The sequence below is a fragment of the Panthera tigris genome, chromosome B3, assembly GCF_018350195.1.
Source record: "Panthera tigris isolate Pti1 chromosome B3, P.tigris_Pti1_mat1.1, whole genome shotgun sequence".
Lineage (NCBI taxonomy): Eukaryota > Metazoa > Chordata > Mammalia > Carnivora > Felidae > Panthera > Panthera tigris.
Window position 1 is genome coordinate 61721488 of NC_056665.1, and position 14924 is coordinate 61736411.

General features: G+C 41.4%; 1 protein-coding gene across 2 annotated transcripts in view; it reads left to right on the forward strand.

Moving 5' to 3' along the window:
• Window positions 1–8956: 8956 nt before the first annotated feature.
• INO80 (INO80 complex ATPase subunit) overlaps window positions 8957–14924 on the forward strand; it is a 135418-nt gene continuing 129450 nt past the window's right edge. Inside the window, exon 1 of one of the 2 annotated variants that reach the window (XM_042989129.1) lies at window positions 8957–9003. The gene's annotated coding sequence lies outside the window, so the exon portion shown is untranslated. The remainder of the gene's footprint in view (window positions 9004–14924) is intronic. The other variant, XM_042989128.1, reaches the window with a different exon arrangement.

The window sequence follows — 14924 nt, forward strand, 5'->3', positions numbered from 1 at the left end:
TTGAGAGAGAGAGACAGAGAAGAGTGAGCAGGGGAGGGGCAGAGAGAGAGAGGGAGAGAGAGAATCCCAAGCAGTCTCCATACTGTCATCACGGAGTCCAATGCAGGGCTTGAATTCACGAACCATGAGATCATGACCTGAGCCAAAACCAAGAGTCGGACACTTAACCGACTGAGCCACCCAGGTGCCCCTGAATCATTTTAACACAAATCCTAGGTTATATAATATCTCCTGTAAATATTTCAGTATATATCTCTAACAAATAAGGCCTTAAAAATGATCACACAAATTCTTTCATAGAACAAAGACACTTACAAATAGTTTGTGAGGCCAACATTACCTTGATATGAAAATCTGAAAAGGACATTGCAAGGAAAGAAAAATACAGACTGATATTCCAAGCTCACCAGTCTGCCTATTCCTTGAGAGAGTAGCCTGGTATTTTATCAGTAGCAATAATCAGAACAGCAATGTCAGCCTGATATGTTCCTGTAATGATGTTTTCTATGAGGATCTTGTGACCTGGGTTATTAAATAAAGTTCAAAATTTCATGAGAGAGATATTGATGATGGTGTCGTGTTCATGCTCAGCCTTCAGCGTCTACACCAAGGTGTCTCCACATCACCAGCCTCCTTCTCCGACTCTCAATGGTTCCTTTCTTTCATCACATTTGTAATTGAAGAGATGGTCGCCATATCTAAATCTACCTTCCTGATGACTTTGATATTGATGTGGTTCTTCTAATTTCCCACTTGTTTATTGGATGGCAAACCCATGGCAAAAAACCACTCCTCTTCTGTCATGAATTGGCTCAGTTACCTCCTCTGAAAACTCTTCTGATAAGTCTGTTGGCAGTTACTGATGCCTCCTCTCAGCTTCCCAAATACAAACTTCTTATACTGTACTCGTCATGTTATGCTGTGATTATTTAATCTGATGTTCCCTTATTAGACTATATACCCAGTGTTTGGCACATTGCTTGGCATACAGCAATTAGCTCAGTAAATATTTGCTGAATGAATTATAAGAATACAAAGCTAGAGGGGCGCCTGTTGGTTAAACCTCTGACTTCAGCTAAGGTCATGATCTCACAGTTCAAGAGTTTGAGCCCCGCATCAGGCTCTGTGCTGACAGCTCAGAACCTGGAGCCTGCTTCAGATTCTGTGTCTCCCTCTCTCTCTACCCTTTTCCTGCTCATGCTCTGTCTCTCTCCCTCTTTCTCAAAAATAAATAAGCATTAAAAAAATAAATTAAGCATAGTAAGAGATTAACAACAACGATAATGATAAAATAGGACAATTATAACAATATACTGTAAAAAAAGTTATATGAATTTGGTCTCTCTCTAAATACTATACTGTCCTCACCCTCTTGTGATGATGTGAGATGACAAAATGCCTATCTAATGAGATGAAGTGAGGTGAATGATGTAGGCATTGTGAAGTATGTAGTTAGGCTACTATTAACCTTCTGAGAATGTGTTGGGAAGATCATTGGCTTCTGGATTGCAGTTGACCTTGGGTAACAAAAACAACAAAGTGAAACCATGGACAAAGTGGGACTATTGTATAATCGTTTTTTGAATTATAAAGAGTAAATAATAGATACTTAATCAAACCTCAAACACACCGGACGTGTTAAAGTAATAAATAAGAGTCCTTTAAAAAGATGCTGACAAAGGGAACCTGGGTGGCTCAGTTGAGCATCTGACTCTTGATTTCCACTTAGGTCATGATCTCTCTGTGAGTTTGAGCCCTGCACTGGGCTCCATGCTGATGGTGTGGAGTCTGCTTGAGATTCTCTCTCTTCCTCTTTCTTTCTGTTCCTCCACTGCTTGTGCTCTCTCTCTCAAAAAAAATAAATGATGCTGCCTATTTAGACTTCTTTAGTGTATAGTGGTGCCTATATCCCCTTGGCCTTACCTGTACTAAGCTTAATCTTTGGTAATTAGGTAAGTGAAAAATAGTATCTCAATTTGAAAGAAAGTATTTACTTGCTTTTAAGTGAGGTTGAGAATCTTTTCATATATTTATCAACCTTTGATATTTATTTTTCTTTGTTGTTGGTTTTTAAAAAAAAAATTTTTTTAACGTTTATTTATTTTTGAGACAGAGAGAGACAGAGCATGAACGGAGGAGGGGCAGAGAGAGAGGGAGACATAGAATCGGAAGCAGGCTCCAGGCTCTGAGCCATCAGCCCAGAGCCTGATGCGGGGCTCGAACTCACGGACCGCGCGATTGTGACCTGAGCTGAAGTCGGACACCCAACCGACTGAGCCACCCAGGCGCCCCTCTTTGTTGTTGTTTTTTAAAGATTTTATTTTATTTTTATTTTATTTTTTTACATTTATTTATTTTTGATAGAGAGAGACACAAGTCGGGGAGGGGCAGAGAGAGAGGGAGACACAGAATCTGAAGCAGGCTCCAGGCTCCGAGCTGTCAGCACAGAGCCCAACACGGGGCTCAAACTCACAAACTGCGAGATCATGACCTGAGCCAAAGTGGGACGCTTAACCGACTGAGCCACCCAGGTGCTCCCCTAAAGATTTTAAGTAATCTCTATATCCAATGTGGTGCTTGAACTCACAACCCCAAGGTCAAGAGTTGCATGCTCTACTGAGTAAGCCAACCAGTCTCCCCTTCTTTTTCTTTTTTAATTACTTCTTTTTAAAGTGTATTCATGTATTTTGAGAGACAGAGAGTGTGTGTGTGAGTGAGCACAGGAGGCAAAGATAGAGAGGTAGAGAGAGAGAATCTCAAGCAGGCTCCACACTGTCAGCATGGAGCCTGATGTGGGGCTCGATCTCATGACCCACGAGAACATGACCTGAGCTGAAATCAAGAGTCGGATGCTTAACTGACTGAGCCACCCAGACTCTCCTTTAATTGCTATTTTAAAAATTATAGATGTATATTTTTAGGTGGGCTGCACGCTAGGTGTGGAAGCTTGAACCAAGGCTTGAACCAACATGGGGTTTGAACCTAGTCCCTGAGATCAAGACCTACATTGAGATCTAGAGACAGATGCTTACTGACTGAGCCACCCAGACGCCCCATTAATTATTTTTTTAATTGTGTGTGTGTGCATGTGTAAGTAGGATCTATACCCAGTGTGAAGCTTGAACTCAGGACCCTGAGATCAAGAGTCGCATGCTCTATGGATTGAGACAATAAGGCACTCCTTTTTGTTGTTTTTTGCAAAGCCACATCTCCAGTGCTAGAACCATGCCTTGCAAATATTAAGCGTTCAGCAACCACTTACTGAACAAATGAATGAATTGTGTGTTTTCTTCTTTGTCTCTTCTCCTATTAGGCTGTTACTTTCTAAAATTTGGTACATAAATGCTCCTTGTATATTAAAGAAATTGGCTTCTTTTTGTGACTTATGGTGATTTTTAGGTTAGGTTATATTGTTTTTGTTATATTTATCAGCATTTTTATTTTCTGACTTCTCTATGTCATCCTTTTATGGCAGGCTTAAAAGGGATCCTTCACTCCAAGGTTAAAAATATTAATCAGTGCTTTCTTCTAGCACCTTTATGGTTTTATTTTACCATTTGACACTTATTGTTTTGGCTACCTAGAGGAGCACCCTACATTTTTGGATACTTGTTTTCCTCCTCTACAATCCGATGGTTCTGGAAGTGCCTGTCTATTTTAACCCACTGCTCCAGTTCAGCCCCTTGGGGATTAGAAGCTCCTTGTACATGTATAGGAATCTTACCCGTCATACCATATGTCTTATTACTTATGTTCAGATCGATCACTTGGTTAAGGTGGTTCTGCCAAGCTTCACCAGTGTAAATTTACCACCTTTCTCTTTTGTGCTAAAATGTATCTTGGGTGAGACACTTTGAATCTACGTAAATCCTTAAATTTTCACCCACGAATTTAGCATCCATCAGTGGATTTTGTCTGCAAGAGTCACTACTGTAGTGTTTGCTTAATGGCAATTTTTGTTATCTCTCTTACCTTCTACACTTAGTAAATGGAATTCTACTCTAAGAAAGAGTTGTCTTGGGGTGCCTTACTGGCTCAGTCAGAAGATTGTGTGACCCTTGATCTCGAGCCCCACATTGGGTGTAGAAATTACTAAATAAATATGAAAGACCTATCACTTCTCCCTCATTCATTTAAATAACCAATTATTGGGGTGCTTGGGTAGCTCAGTTAGTTCAGCATCCAAGTCTTGATTTCAGCTCAGGATTGTGGAATTGGACCCCCTGTCATGCTCTGCAGTAAGTGTGGAGCCTGCTTGGGCTTCTCTTTCTCTCTCTTTCTCTCTCCTCTGTCCCTGTCTGCCTCTCTCCTCCACTCACGCTCTAAAAATGATAAATAAAAAACCTCAATTACTGTATCAGTATAGATGCACATAAAAAATAAATATCTATAGGTCAGAATGCAATATTATCATTACGTATCTTCTGTTTTGGCTATTAAGAGCTCTTTCAGGTTGGCTCCTGTTTTTGTGATGTCCTTTTTTGAACATTGTTTTCTGGCACCAGAAGATATTCTAGGCTCATCTTGAATCAATCATTTCTCCAAGGTTCTCCTTGTTCTTTTTATTGGAGAATGGTGTTTAGAAATAAGTACCTGTGTACTAGGTATCCTTATTGCTTGTAGATACCTATAGCAGACAGAACTAGCAAATATATTTATTAAATTTTTTTCAAATATATTTATATTAATCCACACATACCCACCAATCCATATTTCTGTACCTGTACATAAATTAAAACCATAAACTTATGCTAATACCTCAGATTCCAACAATCTAGCACCACAAGCTTAACTTTAGCTTTGCCCTTTTACTTAGTTAATAACTTTTTTCTCTAACATTGAGGCATTCAGCTCATGATCTACAATATATTTGTTTAATTCTAGTGTACACATTTGTTTCAAATTGCTAACCTACCCCCCACACCTCTGAAAAATAGTACGTGGACCACAGCATTTATGTACAGTTCATTTGGTCTTTTTCTTTTTTAAATGTTTTGTTTGGGGTGCCTGGGTGGCTCCATTGGTTAAAGTGTCCATTTGTTAAGTGCAAAATGATCATTAAAAAATATCATGGGGGTGCCTGGGTGGCTCAGTCGGTTGGGCGTCCGACTTCAGCTGGGGTCATTATCTTGTGGTTCGTGTGTACGAGCCCCATGTCAGGCTCTGTGCTGCCAGTTTGGAGCCTGGAGCCTGTTTCGGATTCTGTGTCTCCCTCTCTATCTTCCCCTCCCCCGCTCGTGCTCTGTTTCTCTCTCAAAAATAAAATAAAAATAAAACATTAAAAAAATATTCTGGGGGCGCCTGGGTGGCTCAGTCGGTTAAGCGTCCAACTTCAGCTCAGGTCACGATCTCACAGTCCGTGAGGGCTCTGGGCTGATGGCTCAGAGCCTGGGGCCTGCTTCTGATTCTGTGTCTCCCTCTCTCTCTGCCCCTCCCCTGTTCCTGCTCTGTCTCTCTCTGTCTCAAAAATAAATAAAAACGTTAAAAAAAAAAATTCTGTATGTTTTGGGGCACCTGGCTTGCTCAGTTGGTAGAACATGTGACCCTTAATCTCAGGGTCATGAGTCAAGCCCTACATTGGGCATGGAACCTACTTACTTAAAAAAAATTCTGTATTTTTTATTTTCTAATGTATTTTATTTTTTAATTTTTAAATGTTTATTTATTCTTGTGAGAGAGAGACAGAGCTTGAACAGCGCAAGGGCTGAGAGAGAGGGAGACACAGAATCTCAAGAAGGATCCACGTTCTGAGCTGTCAGCAGAGAGCATTACGTGGGGTTCAAACTCACCAACTGTGAGATCATGACCTGAGCTGAAGTCAGACACTTAACCAAATGAGCCTCTAATGTATTTTAAACATTACCCTGATAAAATTAAATACTGCATATTGAATGGTTGTGGAAACATTCAAGCCAAAGAGACTCTTCCATTTGGATAGTAAACAAAATGTTACAATGAACTTTAATGTAAAATCATATTTCTGAAAAATATTAAATCTCAATTTAAATCCAAATTACCAAGAAATCGTGGATTAAATTTTATATGATGTACTAAATCTCTGAGGCAAAGAATGTACATACTCTATTTATTTCTTAGTGTTTACTTATTTTTGAGGAAGAGACAGAGTGTGAGCAGGAGAGGGGCAGAGAGAGAAGGAGACACAGATTCCAAAGCAGGCTCCAGGCTCTGAGCTGTCAGCACAGAGCCCCGTGTGGGCTCGAACTTACCAACCACAAGATCATGACCTGAGCTAAAGTTGGACACTTAACCGACTGAGCCACACAGGCACCCCAAGAATGTACATACTTTTAATCAAGATTGTAAGATAGTAGGGATGCCTGGCTGGCTCAGTTGGAAGAGTATGCAACTCTTGATCTTGGGGTTGTGAGTTTGAGCCACAAGTTGGGTGTAGAGATTACTAAAAAAAACAATAAACTATTAAAAAAAGTAAGACTGCATTAGAGATTGGAAAAAGCTGGACTTTAGTGTGAGAATCACAGATGAAAACAGAGTTGTACTTCAGAGGTTTTAGGACAGATGCAGGGAACAAAATAATGCCCTCTCCCTCAGGATGTCCACAGAACTTGCGAATGTTAGGTTATATTTCAAAGGGTAATTAAGGTTTCAGGTGAATTTAAGGTTGCTAATCAGTTGATTTTAAAACAGGGAGATTATCCTGGATTATCTTGGTGGGCCTGATATAATCACGAGGGTGCTGAAAAAGGGTAAGAGTTGGCTCGATACGATGTGAGAAGAACCCAACCTGCCATTGCTGGCTCTGCAAATGGAGGCTTTGGAACTGCAAGCCAAAGAATGGGAGCAGCCTCTAGAAGGTAGAAAAGGAAGTAATTCTCCCAAAGAGCTTCCAGGAAGTAAGGCAGCCCTGCCAACACCTTGAGATTTTAGCCCATTTTGAGACCTCTATCAGTCTTCTGATCTATAGCACTGTAAGATACTAAGTTCGTGTTATTTTAAGCCACTGCATTTGTGGTAATTAGCATAGCAATAGAAAAGAAATAAAACAGTCAACACACACTTGAACTTTAAGACTCTACTACCTGCATTTTGGTCCCTCTAGGGGATTACTGACTTTATCCCCTTTATTCTTTTCCTTTTGGTCTATACTACAGTCAGCTCATTGTTACTGAAATATTATCTTACTTGGTTTTAGGTGTTTAATTTTGGGGGGTATGTGAAACATAACTATGGTTTTAATAATCAGTCCTTTACTGGGGCGCTTGGGTGGCTCAGTTGGTTGAGCGTCTGACTTCCGCTAACGTCCTGATCTCAGTCTGTGAGTTTGAGCCCAGCGTCGGACTCTGTGCTGACAGCTCAGAGCCTGGAGCCTGCTTCGGATTCTGTGTCCCCCCTCCCCCCTCTCTGCCCCTCCTCGGCTCATACTCTGTCTTTCTCTGTCTCAAAAATAGGTAAAAACATTAAAAAAAAAAAAAAAGAATCAGTCCTTTACAACAGTATTTGCCACTCCCTCCTTAATCCTGCTACCCTGTTTCCACTCCTCCCCTTATTCCCACCCTCCTCTCCTGCCAGACACCAATCACTTTAGTTTATTAGCCCCACCCCCCCACCCCGCCAATGAGCAGATACTTGCGTTTCCCTACGTCCCCTTCTTTCTTACGCAAAGTACCATACTTTTGCCTTTAAGCAAAATTAACTTTTTTCAAAATTAACTTTTTAAAAGTGAATTTAGCACATGTAGAAGTCTACTTAATGACCTTAAGGAAATGATGTTCTGCTTAAATGCTAAGGGCCAGATCTAAAGGATTTAAAGCATTAAATGTGAGGAAACTGAAATACTGCAGCATAGTTCACTTGTAGGAAAATCTAATCCTTATCTTCAGTTAGGCTTCACTAGGTACTTCTAATCACAGATCCTGTTAACTGAATCTCACTAACTTTAGTAAACGTGGCTAGCACGGGGCTTGCACTGTGGAGCTGGCACAGACATCAGGCTCATTCGGTGGGTGTGAGAACAGAAAGACATTTCCGATGACAGTTTTATGTGTTCCCAAGTCCTTGATTCCTAAAGATCCACCTAGGCATTTACCTAACGAGGCCACAGCATCGTGATCTTGGTCCCTAAGCCTTAAAGGGAAGCCCAAACCTGTACCGTATTGAAAGAGTGGCTTTACACAGTAGGTACTTTCCCAACCCGCCTAAAGTGGCTGCAAACAGGATAAACTATCACACCGGAGCGTAACCCTTCCCTCAAGTGATCTCAGTGTTCGGTGGCCTCTAACAAACTAATCATAAGCACCCTCCCGACTCCTGCCTGCGGAAACAAATACTCCCAGGATCCCAGGCCGTTTCGATTGACGTTACTTCCGGGGAAAGTAACCTTTCTCCGGCGGTTGCAGGACTGGAGAGGTCTCGCGACATTTGCTCCCGCGAGATCTGCTTGCTCACTCTTGCGATGACATCCTCCTCCTCCTCCCCGCCGCCTTTCGGCAATCTTCGCCAGTCCCAGCCCCGACCAATCTGCACTCAGATGGCATGGATCAGGGTCTCCCCCCGAACCCCAGTCCGCTCTGGGCGTCAGGCGGCGGCGGCGGGGTGCGAGCTGCACGAGGCCGACGGCAGCGGCACTGCGAGAGGCCACGGGCTGGCGAAGAACAGTGAGCGTGGGCGGGGCGGGGGTAAGCTAGCTGAGTAGCGGCTCGATTGTTCTGGCCTGGCTATGGCGCCTCTCCTCCCCCCCGCCATGGCTCCCCGTGTCCCTGCTCCGCTCCTCTCAGTGAGTGAAAGTGGCCGCCGCCGCCGCCGGCCCAGCGCCCGCAGCCGCCTCAGCGCCGCCGCCATCTTGGGGTCCCAGGAGCCGCCGAGGGAGCGAGCTAGGAGCGTCCACGCCCAACGCAGTCACCGTCCCACAGCCTCAGAGAGCGAACCGCGGCTCCACCGTCGGCGGGGCGACCCCCCCCTTCGGACCCCGCCCGCACCCCGCCCCCCCTCCGCCGCCGCCGCGGCGGCGGGGCCCGGCGGCCCGAGGTGAGGCGACTTGACGTGGGCGGGCGAACGGAGGGGGATTTGTGTAGGCCCCGTTGCGCCCCTCTCTGCGGGCGACGACTGGGCCGCGTCTTAAAGGGGCCGTCGCCCCCGGCCCTTGGATTTGTTGGGGTTAATAGGGAGGATGGGTGTGGACACTCCCCGTAGTGTTGGGACCTCAGGGACCTGGGCCTCGTCCTTCCCCCTTTTATACCTCTAGAGGCCTGGGGTCACGCGGTGACCTCAGATAGCCGAGGAAGCCCGTGGGGCGCCCACACGTGGGGAGTGTGTTAGACCAGGTGCACGTGGGACCCGGTGGGGCGGTGTCGGGCTAACACGTGTGTGGGTTTGGGGGTGGGGTGGGTCAGGGCGGGGGCTAGGCTCGAGTGGGGACTCCGTGAGGTCTTTATCTGTCCTCTTAAACAAATGAGATCTAAGAGCTTGATAGTGTGTCAGTTTATGGGGAGCAAGTTGGGATGTGGGTGAATGGTGCGTGCTGCTTGTTGGTGTTAGGTGGGGACAGCCTAACACGTGCACATACTTAGGAGTGCGTAGGGGATACCCATTGTGTGTCCTTTTGTAGGGTGTCCAGGCTTTTGTACGGTGTCCAGGCAAGTGTCATCCTATTTTGACATTCCTTCTTGAGCTAGCTGAAGAAAACTACTACTTCCGTAATCAGCGAGGGTGGAAGCCCCCTACAGTTTAGGAGTGATAGAGCCTAAGAATGCACTCACTATTTTAGTTTGCAGCCAACTGTTCGCAAATTCTTTGATTCATACATACACCGCCTAGTTTTATGTTCGGGTACTTGTTGGTAGGAATGGGAAATGGAATTAGCAGGTTACTTGTTGGGAGGAATGGGAGAAAATTACGAGGTTGACTTTGCTAAAATCACAGGTAACAGCTTACTTTTCCAGTCAGTGACTTTCATGATTGCCTTTCCCAAGGAGGTTTTCATTCTGGTTTGCTAGTGGTGGCGTTTTATTTTCAGGCAACAGCTTTATTGCAATATAATTCACATACCAAAAGACTCAAGCTTTTTAAGTGTACACTTCTGTGATTTTTAATATATTCAGAGTTAATTGTACATCTTTCAACTCTATGTAATTCATCACCCCAAAAAGCCACCTTAGTAGTCACTACCCCATCAACCCTTCCCGTAGCCCTTAGGAGCCACTAATGTATTTTCTGTCTTTGTAGATTTGTCTATTCTGGATACTGGGTATAAAGGGAATCATACAGTATGTGTCTCTTTGTGAGTGGCTTCTTTCACTTAACATGCTCTCAATGTTCATCCATGTGGTAGCATGTATCAGGACTTTGTTCCCTTTTGCTGCCAGTAATAATCCATTCCCTTTGTGTTTTATGCTTGAAATTCTCAAGCTCTTCCTATAAATCAACAATTTGAGGTTATTAAATGTGGTAAAAGTCACATACCTTACTAGATAATAAAGTAAATTTGTGTTTTTAAGGGTTAAATTCTGTTATTTTAGTTTACTGTGTTCTTTTCCTCTTTATTTTGTTTCAGAAGAATCCAAACTACTTTTCAAAGATCCGTGTCTTTTAATAGGTAACTGTAAAGAGCACAAACGTGATTAGAAAAGCTTATGACTGATAAAAAACAGTTTTGAGTACATCAAGGTGAACATCTGATTGAGTCTAAGCAACAGACAATAAGCTATGGTGTTATGATTTCATGTAATAAGAGTTTGTCATGGTACTACCAAGGAAAGGTATCATAACAGCTTTTGACCGCTGTTGCTTGTGTAGACATGGGGCTAGAGAGGCAATAATAGACATCTTGCTGCCCTCAAGAAGATTAAAACTGGCTTCGAGGTTTAACGTGTCAATATACAAGTTCACACAAAATGTAAGTGCTGGGGTACAATGAATTTTCGAGAGTTCAGAATGGGATAGGTTTAATAGGAAATTGAATTTGTGTGGGAAAATGACGTTTTAAAGTTGGCAAGTTTTAAAGTTGAATCTTAAGCATAAACATTTTGACATGATAGGCCGTAGCATACAGAGAATGAGAAGAGTTGGTAATACTAAATACCTATTATGGGTACTAATCCTAATCTTGAGGGCTCTGGTCCCACCTAATACTATCATCTTTGGAGTTAGGATTTAAACATATGATGGTTGGGAGAGGGTCACAAACATTCAGACTATGGCTTACATTAAGTTAGAAATTCACTTATAGAAGCATTCGATTCACTTGCTAATCATGATGTGGTAGGTTTGTTAGGGTTGAAAAGATCACAAAGTATAATGCCTGGATTTAATAAATACATAAGAGAGATTTCCATATATGTTAGGTCAGAAGTAGGAGATCAGTAATTATAAATGTAATTGACAGATATTAAAAAATCATTGGGGGAGTGCCTGGCTGTTTCAGTTGGTTGAGTGTCCAACCAGCTCAGGTCATGATCTTGCGGTTGGGGGTTCAAGCCCCGTGTTGGGCTCACTCTTGTCAGCACAGAGTCCACTTTGGATCCTCTGTCCTCCACTCTCTCTCTCTCAAAAACAAATAAACATTTAAAAAAAGTAAAAGTAAATAAATCATTGGAACTAAATGCTATTCATATTTTTAAGGGACTAAAAGACTGTGAATCAACTGTGTGACGTGATTTTATAAACCTTCACTGCCCAAGGATTTGACAGCCTGCGTGACAGTCTATTGAGCAGGGTTCTTAATATTTTTTATGTGCCCTGGACCCCTTTGCAGTCTAAAAAAACCTGTGAACACCTTCTCAGAATATGACATTTAAATGTATAAAATATAGTTCACGTATTTATGATGTAAGAAATAAGCTTTTTATTACTGAAACAAATAGTAAAAGTTGGGGTGTGCTGCTTACATTCAGAAATGAAAGAAATGCTATTTTCAGTTACATTTTAGCAAAAATAAGAATGTGAATTTTTCCCCATCCAAGTTTATGGACCCTAGTTTAAGAAAGCCTTTGTCTTAGAGAGGCCTGGATGCATAGATAAGTGATTTCATGTGGGGCAAACCAGTGGTTTCCATAACAAGAAGTAGGATGCGGACTCTTAAATTCATATTCTCAAGAACATGACTTCTTATGGGAAAAGCAAGTGATAGTTTAGCTAAGGGGAAACCTGGTAATGTGATGGAAAGACATTGTTTTTAGACTAAAAAAAGATTTGGGTTTGAGTCCCACTTAACCACTGGGTAAGCTACTCAACATTTTTGAGTTTCAGTTCTCCTTATCTGTAAAATGGGAATAATAATTTTCACTTCTGAGATTAAATGACATGTTAACTGTAAGACAGCATATTGATGAATGTTGGTTTATTTTTGTCTGTGAGGAAATACGCCAAAAGCTATGACATATATTTATTCAAAAAAATTTTTTTAATGTTTATTTATTTTTGAGAGAGAGAGCATATGCACCAGTGGGGGAGGGACAAAGAGAGAGGGACACAGTCCTAAGCAGGCTTCAGTCTCTGAGGTATCAGCACAGAGCCTGATGCGGGACTGGAACTCACGAACTGTGAGATCATGACCTGAGCCGAAATTGGACTCTTAACCCACTGAGCCACCCAGGTGCCCCATACATTCATTTAAAAAAATTTTTTTTTAAGTTTATTTATTTTGAGAGAGAGTGAGCATGAGCACAAACACGGGAGGGACAGAGAGAAAGAGAGAGAATCCCAAGCAGGCTCCTCCATGCTGTCAGTGTGGAGCCTGACTTGGGGCTTGAATCCACGAACTGTGATACTGTGACCTGAGCCAAAATCAAGAGTCGGACACTCAACTGACTGAACCACCCTGGCTTCCCTATGATCCCCTATGATACACATTTAGTTTTGATTTGGGAGAAAGGAAACTATGTAGTAGGAACAACCTGTATGGTATATGGGATTGTTTCTGCTTATTCAAGTATAGAGTCATCTTTTGATAATGGTACTAAGGATATTCTTGTAAAAGAACAAATAAGGTACCTTTGGGTTTGTATGTGACAGCTAGCTCTTTTGTGTAAGAGGTTAGTAGCTAAGTAGAATAAACAGGATAAATCTTTCACAGTTTTGTGCAAGAACAGAGAAATGGCTAGTAAACATCAATATGGTAAAAAGGATGTTCAGGTGCTCAGTTTATTCCTGAGAATGTTGCCTGAGTGTTGTCAGAAAGGCCGACAAAATGTTAGTCATTCCCTGGAAAGACATGAAAAAATAAACGGACTGTGTTATCTTGGTACAAAACCACAGTTACGTCTACTCTTAGACTATAGAATGGATTTCAATTGCTGCACTTCAAGAAATAATAAATTAAGGGGTGCCTAACTGGCCCAGTTGGAGGAACATGTGACTCTTGATCTCAGGGTTGTGAGTTCAAGTCCCACATTGGGTTTAGAGATTACTGAAAAATAAAATGTCAAAATAAACAGGGGGGAAGTTTCCAGAAAATGGAAGTATAAATGATGAAGGCAATGGTAGGGCTTACATGTGAAGATAAAGAAATTTGACTCCATATTGAAATGATGAAGAATGGGATGGACTATGATTAAATTGAATTAGATAAAAACATGCATTATAATCCTGGAAAATTAGAATCAGTTTGAAGGATGAATATTGTTTGACAGGTGTATAATGAGTGGTTTGTTTATGAAACTTGCTAGCAAGGAAGATGGTTAAGGTTCAAGAACAAACCAGACACAATGTTATGGTTATAAAGCCAGAGACTTTTATGATCCAGTCCTAGTTCATTTCAGGTCAGCAAGCCATTTGATGATGCTTGTACCTAATGGTTTATGTAACTCCTTATTTTGTTCATTAGATAAATATTCATTGAACACCTAATGAGTGCTTTTTGATTTTCCCAACAATTTGTTGAGCATCTGCCACACTCAAGGGACTGTGGTAGATTCTGGGGATGTACAAGAGAATTAATCCACTTGTATGTATATGTGTGGAGAGCACAGAGGGGTTCTGCAAAGATAAACACAGGGTTATGCAAACTCTAGGTGCCATGGGTAAGTATAAACCTAAATATTTCTTTTGAGTTGTTGATAGGAATTAGTAGTAGTTTTTTTGTCTTTTAAAAAAAAAAATACAAAAAAAAAAAAAATACATTCTTTTCATATGTTTAAAGGCCCTGTTCTACCTTGTTAACAGAAGCGTTGTAATCCAGTGGCAGTATATTATACCGAGCCCCTTCTAGATCCTAGAGCCAGATAACCTGAGTTCGAATTTTAACTCTCTTATTAACTGTATGATCTCTGGAAAGCTATTTAAGCCTCACTGTCTTCATCTGTTAAATTAGGAGAGTAATAGTACCTGCTTCATAGAGGGTAATTGTGAGAAATAAATGAGTAAATTGCTTAGAATGGTCTCTGGCACATAGTTTCTCCACAAATGTTAGCTGTAATTACAAGTAACATTCTTTTTTGACAGTTTAATTAGCTTAATCTAAAATTTTACTTTGTAAAGTGTTGAAATCAGAACTTTTTTGAGTAGGAAGAGTCTCAAATCTTTTTTAAGACAAGGCAGGGAAAAAATACACCAATAAAGAAAATAGTTACAATGCATTAACCTTTGTGTTTATGTAATGAATACCACTAGATGTCAATATTTAAGATAACTCAGAGATGTGGTATTTTGCAACATGACATATTTTAGTTCAGGGTCTAAAATATTTCTGTCCTGCATGTTATTCTAATGTTAGTAATAGTTTGCCTTTTTTAGAATCATTCTTAGAATATAACAGAAGACCAGGCTCTGGGGTAGGGCTCAGGAAAGTTTTTCTGTAAAGGGTCAAATAAATCATATGCTTTGCTGGTCATACCTTCTCTGTTGGAGCTGTTCAACTCTGCCCTTCATTTATGGGCACTGACATTTTAATTTCATAGAATTTTCATGTGTCATGAAATAATGATTTTCTTCCCTCACTTATTTAAAAATGT